A 7,500-nucleotide genomic window follows, 5' to 3' on the forward strand; every position below is an offset into this window, starting at 1 on the left:
ACAAACTGCTAATGATTGGCTAGGTTAGCCTATGGAGATTGCCTAGGCCAACAAACTGAGAAGCTAGTTTAGCCTATCTCATAATCAGCATTTATCATACAACAGGTAGGACCTTACAAGTAGCCTAGGCTACACCACTGGTAAAAGTAGGAAACTTTGGCTAAGTAATCTAAATTGTTCTTGCATCCAATGCTTATTGTTTGCCGATTCAAAAAAAAAAAAAAAAAAAAAAAAAAAAAAAAAATCATGCAAACTATATATCTTGTAGGTAATATTTAAGATCCGGTAGTCACTCAATAGGCTACTATCAATAGTAGGGTTTTCCAGACTATTCCGTATACCAGTATATCAACATTTGCCTTTACCAAGGTCACATTACACAATGTACAAGATTTGGCCTAAATATTTTCTTTTTACTATTATCAAAAGATTAAAAGAGGAAGGGAAGTTGATTCAAGTAGGGAAGAAAAGGCAATAGGCAAAGATGAAAAGATGATAATGGAAGATGAAGCGATAAGGGGAAGACGGGCAGAATATTTTAGGGAACTGTTGAATGTAGAGGAGGATAGGGAGGGAATGGTGATAGCAGTGTGAGGCGCAAAGAAAATGACAGTGATGGGTGAGGAAAATGAGGGAAAATTAAGAAAAGATGAGGTGGAAGTAGCGATTAAAATGATGAGAGCAGGTAAGGCACCTGGGTTAGATGGGTGTCATGCGGAGTGTCTGAAGAAGGGAGGTAAAGTAATAGTAGACTGGTTAGTCAGGTTGTTTAATGTGTGTCTAAAGGAGGGTAGAGTACCAGAGGACTGGAGGAGGGCATGTATAGTTCCGCTTTTCAAAGGAAAAGGGAACAGGTGTGAATGTAGTAGTTTCAGAGGAATCAGTTTGTTGAGTGTAGTTTGGAAGGCGTATGGAAGGGTTATAACTGAGAGAATTAGGAGAGGAACAAAGGAAGTAATTGGTGAGGAAAAGTGTGGGTTTAGGAGAGGTAGGGGCTGTGTGGATAAGATTTTTGTGATAAAACAGATTTGTGAGAAAGCTTTAGGAAAGGTTAAGAATGTCTTTCGGGCCTTTATGGATTTGGAAAAGGCTTATGATAGGGTAGACAGGAAGGCACTGTGGTAGGTTTTGCAGATATATGGTATTGGGGGAAAGCTGTTAAGAGCAGTCAAGAGTTTTAATGAGAGTAGTAGAGCCTGTGTTAGAATCAGAAATGGAGAGAGTGAATGGTTTGAGGTAAAGATGGGAATACGTCAGGGATGTGTCATGTCGCCATGGCTGTTCAATGTGTATATGGATGGGGTGGTACGAGAGGTAAATGCAAGAGTAATGGGCAGGGGACTGGAGTTGGTTGCGAAAAATGGAGAAAAGTGTGAGGTAAGTCAGTTGTTGTTTGCTGATGACACTGCACTTGTGGCAGGGTCTGAGGAGGCATTGGGAGAGTTAGTGAATTAGTTTGGGAGGGTGTGTGATAGGAGAAAGTTGAAGGTGAATGTGGGTAAAAGTAAGGTGATGAGGTGTACAAGAGGAGAGGATGGTGGAGAGTTGGAAGTCTTAAAGGAGAGAGGCTGGAGGAAATGGATAGTTTTAGGTACTTGGGGTAATATGTGGCTGCAAGGAGAGGAGTAGAGGTAGAGGTAAGCTGTAGATTGACAGAAGCAAATAAATGCCTTGGGGGATTTAAAAAAGTAATGAGAAATAGACATTTGGGAATTAATGCAAAGAGGAGATTGTATGAAGGGGTGATTGTGCCGACAGTGCTGTGTGGAGCAGAGACATGGAATTTGAGAGAGGCAGAGAGGAAGAGTTTAAATGTGTTTGAGATGAAATGTCTGAGAAGTATGGTGAGGGTTACAAGGCTGGATAGAGTGAGAAATGAGGAACTGAGAAGGATAGCTGAGCTGGGGTGGAAAAGGAGTTGGCTGAGAGGGCTGATGAAAGACTATTAGGATGGTTTGAACACATGGAAAGAATGGATGAAGGAAGACTGGTGAAAGGGTTATGGAAGGCAGAGATGGAGTGAGTGAATTTGAGAGGACGACCGAGGATGAGATGGATGGATGGGGTGACAGGGGCGTTGAGCAAGAGGGGAATGTCTGTGGAGCAGGGAAGGGAGGTGGCAGAAAATAAGGATGAGTGGAGAAGGGCTGTGTATAGATGATACTGTGATGAAAAGAAAGGGAAGGGATGGGAGGATGGGGGAGTTTGGGGAGTGGGAAAGTGTGAATGATACTTTGACGCAGCCTGAAGAGACTTCTCCCCGTCCTCCATTTTCTATGTGAGGGGACGGAGAGGGAGGGTCGCCAATTAAGTGAAGCGGCCTTGCTGTGGATGTGCTGTGTCCTGCTGCATTGCTTCTGACCCAGGGTGGTGGGAGGGATTCAGGGATGACCCGTCGTCCACGAGGAGCTAAGATGTGAGGGTGAAGGGATGATGGGTGGGAGTGGGTTTATGCCTTTTGACTTGGCTACCTCCCTGATAAGGGGGAAAAAGCCTTTTGTATATAGATAGAATTACGGTTATGGGTTAAAGCATAAATATCTGGTACACTTAGGCCTAATTTGCAATTGTCTTAATAACATAATCAGTTTTAAATTAAATTAAAATGGTTCGTGATTTTCTTTACTCTGATTTCTATTTTTCATTGCTTCACTTGTAGGCCTATCGTATTCACTAGTAACCATGATCAGTAGCCTGTTTCTATTTCGTATATTTCAAACCACTAAATTTCTTTGATAAATGTATAATTTTCAAATTCTGAAGTAGTTTGATCATAATCTAGCATATTTCTATTCAAGGAAAATGTGATAAAACTACTGAAAATGAAGGAAAAGAAAATTCACTGGGAGACACTGCTTCAGGCAAAATCTACAGCTGTTATTTGTTTACATTAATTAGTATTAGTAGCACACCATGCCGTCACATGGTGGCAGCACGAATTGATGTTTATTTGTGTTGAAGTAGAAGCATTGCAGTATAGTACAAAATATGATATATATATATATATATATATATATATATATATATATAAATATATATATATATATGTATATATATATGTATATATATATATATATATATATATATATATATATATATATATATATAGTATATATATAGTTTCACTCTCCTTACAGGAAACAACTACAAATACATGACCACAAACACTTTTACCCAGACTGACAACAATAGCTTGTCAGTATTGTGTAATTTTTTTTTTTTCTTTTATTGATGGATTGTTTTTTTGTTTCCATCTGGAGAGACCACTTAGTGTACATATATACTGCACACACTATTGCCTCTAAAAGTAAAAGCAAAACCATACAAAAACTGCTAAATTGTGCAACTGGTAAAACCAAACAGGGAAACCATGTTAAAGAAATAATTTTATTGGACTTAAGGAGTCGGAGTCGGATAAAAAAAATCCGACTCCGACTCCGATTCCGACTCCTAGTACTCTTAGAAATCCGACTCCGACTCCAGCTAAAACCTCCGACTACCTTCGACTCCGACTCCGACTCCGACTCCGACTCCGCAATCCTGAATATATATCCTAACGTTGCTTCATCAGTACTGTCCCTCCACCGTCAATGATATTGTGCAGAATTGGTATGCTTTGGTTCTTTTCTCCTTGGGATAACCCTTTGCAAGCTTTTTATAAAAGTATATTGGCAGCTTTGCTGCTATTATATATATATATATATATATATATATATATATATATATATATATATATTGTTACATCTATGTGTACATCCCATATATGTAATTATTTACTATTATTTGTGAGGAGATATCATGTTTCAGGTACTACGTATGTTCGTGCTATAACTATGGGTGTCATTGATTGATTATGGCCAAATTGTCACTGTAAGGTATCATTTGTTTTACACGAGCCCGTATTGTATCATACATATATGTTACCATAAATTATTATGTTAATATATAAGAATATTGTATTTGTGTTTCCTATGTCCATTGCATATACGCCTCTGTTACAAGTCTAGTTTACGTCATAGGTGGTGATGTAGGAATATTTTTTTTATATCTCCCGTCTAATAATGTAAGCTCGTCATGTTAGGACAAACAAGCCCCCCTTGTATTAACCATGCGAGGAGAAACGAGTCTTGCTTTTATTAATCAGAGCTGTGAGTTGCCTTTGGGCACCTACCCATTGCTACCCAACCTGTCAGATTTTAAAATGCCTGCACTGAGATCAGTACTCTCTCTCCTTAGTCTCGTTGCAGTGAGTCAAAGTAATTAGGACTTAGTTTTTGTAGTGTCTCTTTTATGTAGTTATTGGGGCTTAGGATTAGCTTAAGATTTCAGAACCCCTTAGTAAACCTGTGAACCCGTTAAATTTTTCGTGCCTTGAATATTTTCGTATTCATGTTAATATGAGGTCGGATGCAAATTGTCACGTATTGTATCTTGCGATGTCCTATTTAATTGTACTCATTTGTCTTGTGTTAGGATACGCTTTTCTGATATTTACATTCACCTTGTATTAAATTTCATATGTAGAACCTTGGCATGAAGATACGTACACATAATGTTGAAATAATGGTGGTATCGGGAAATACACATGAATAAAATGAAATAGACTTAATTGTATGAGCATGGGGAAGCAGATGTTATTTCCGTTCACCAAGGCAAAAATATACATTTATGAAGTTGTCGCTTGATTGCAAAGATTATAGCGGGGGAGAGGAACTGATGGTTTTGGTAGAGAGGAGTGGTATCGTGATTTTGTGAAGAAACAGGCTCTTTGTCGAGGCCACGGGAGACTTTTTTGATAGGATATTTGTGCAAGACGGTCTCTGTAAGATCGTGCAACCTGAGTGCTTTGACTTTGTTCTTTGACTCATGTCCAATGATACGATAGGATCCAGAGAACTTAGGAGAGAGCTTCGAGGTGGGGGTGTGGTTAAAGGTGTAAACAATATTTCCACTTCAAGGGTACAAGCTCTGGCTGATTTGTTATGGAAATGGACCATTTCGTCCTTAGTTAGATGAAGAATATTATGAATTCTTTTGAAAAGATTATTGGGATTTGCTACTTTGACCTTGACATAATCATTCAAATTGTAAATAGGAGGTAATTCTAAAAGAAGATCATATGGGAGCCTTTTGTCCGAGCCAAAGAGGACAAAATGAGGAGATACCGACATTGACCTGTTTGTGGAACTATTTATACATGCTCGAATCATGAGGACATGTTCATCCCAAGAAGAGTGAAGGTCAGAAGCAAGATATCTAATAGCCTTGAGTATTTTTCTATTCTGGCGTTCAGATAAGCCATTTAAACTAGGGTGATAAGCAGTAGTGTTGCATTTATTTTATTTTTTTTAAGTAATTACAAGTGTGCGAAAGAATCTCATTGTTGAATTCAGTCCCGTTGTAAAAAATCAGTTTTTGTGTGTAGTAAAGGGGCATATGAATTTGTAAATAACGGTCTTTACTACGTGTTGTGCTGTCTTGTCTGGTAGGGGGGAAAGAATCCAGAATCATGAAAAATGGTCGACACAGACAAAGAGGTATAGGTTTCCAATATGTGCAAGTGGTAATTTAGGAAAATCAATAGCGACTGTGTCGAATGGTTTACAATGGTTAGGGTAAGTTAGAATTGAAATATGACCTTTGTGAATCGCTCAAGGGTGACAAGCATCAATGTAGGCGTGTATATTCTTCATCATGGTTAACCAGAAGTAGTGCAATCTTGCTTATGTAACACATTTCTCCTTGCTAGGGTGTGCAGCAATGGGAGAATCATATAGAAGTTGTAAAACTTCAGGAATGAGATCCGTAGGGACTACAAGTTGAAACACTGATCTGTTGGGTTCATGTTTGTTCGTTAGTGTTATTTTGTAATACAGAATGTCATCAACTAACGTGTAATTGTCGAGATCGGGAGGAAAGTTTTCTGCAGATTCTACAAAGTATATGACACGTTTCCAAAGAGGGTCTGATATCTGCGCTGCGGGAACGAGCGCTTAAGTAAGATTTACTAAAATTGAATTCTGAGTACCGGTCACAATATGGCGACTGAGAGCGTCTACAACTAGTTTTGCTTTTCTTTGAACAAAATGTAGCCCCGAGTTATTGAATGATGAGGTGAGGAAAATATACAACATAGCCTCTGAGTTAACCCATTAGAGCCCAAATTTTTGTTCAATGAAATTCTGATTTTTTCCAATAGTTTTTATTGCAAGAAAAACATAATTGCATATAAAATTGAAAAATCACTATTCATAGTCAATATATACAATTTTAAAGTCAAGTCCTTATTTTAGGACCATGGGCATCAGAGAAAGTTGAAATTTAGCCACCTTGAACCTAAGACTTATATGAAAGTAAATAATTTCCATCCAACTTTCTGTATTCCTTAATTATGCTAAATTATACATGGGTATAATATAGAATATGTATATTATGCGTAATTATACATAAGGTTGTTATGCACCATTTTCACTGTAGGTATGCCATTGATTTTCACAGTCTCCCATGTGAAGTCCCACATTGCACTTTGCACACTGCTTGCTTACTTTCCTCTTACACTGTGCACATTTCCTTTGTTTTCCTCCCTCTGTTCTTTCAAGTCGGTGTCCTGTACCATCAAATCTTATATCGGGAAGCACTTTTCCAGTCATCTTCTTCACGCGCCCTGGTTGCTTAGGTTTTGAAGGAGAGGTCTTATGTAGATAATACCTAGCAATGGAGCGCTTGAAGTCCAAGAGAGATGTTTTAGTTCCTGAGATGATTGTGCTGATTATCCAAGCATTCACAACAGCAGTGTCAACCAAGTTAGTGAATAGGTTGAAGTACCATTTCTTCCCTCTCACACCAATCCGGTATTTCTGGGTCAGCCAGTCAAGGTGATCAACTCCTCCCATGTATTTGTTATACATGGCAATGAGGTGAGGCTGGGGGACATTGATATGTTTACTCTCTTTGTTGCTCCACCGTTTAGCAGACCCAACTGGGGTAAAGGACTGGTGATTACTGCCAATGGTAACTAAGCTATTGTCATTCCACTTTAGAAAAAAAAATCCATTTTCTTGGTCAGACTTGTAGTCATACACTCCACGTGACTTTTTTTTATGTCATTGTCACTCTCCAGTGACACATACATATAAAAAAAAATTCTCTCTAATTGCGTTATCATAGAAAATGGACTTTTTGGCCATACTATGCCCATGGTCCTTTTTTAAGGACAAATGTGTCTAGTCGTCTAGCTAAACAATGAGTATGAACTACATGTTTTCAATACTATACTAGGAAACTAGATAGATACATGTATAAGATGTATGAGTTTCAGAAAAATCAAGCACCTATTACTGTGTGAAAACGAACTTCAAACTTGAGTAAAGCAATTCTGCTACTTACCGCCAAGATGTTGTCCTTTTTGTTTATATTCCAAGGAAAGGGATTGCAAGTATAAATTATCTATATGCCAGTAAGGGAGAAGATAGGTTATCTTATCAATACCAAAAAATAAAA

The sequence above is a fragment of the Oratosquilla oratoria genome, chromosome 7 (genome assembly GCF_046742065.1).
Source record: "Oratosquilla oratoria isolate Oo_2021 chromosome 7, ASM4674206v1, whole genome shotgun sequence".
NCBI lineage: Eukaryota > Metazoa > Arthropoda > Malacostraca > Stomatopoda > Squillidae > Oratosquilla > Oratosquilla oratoria.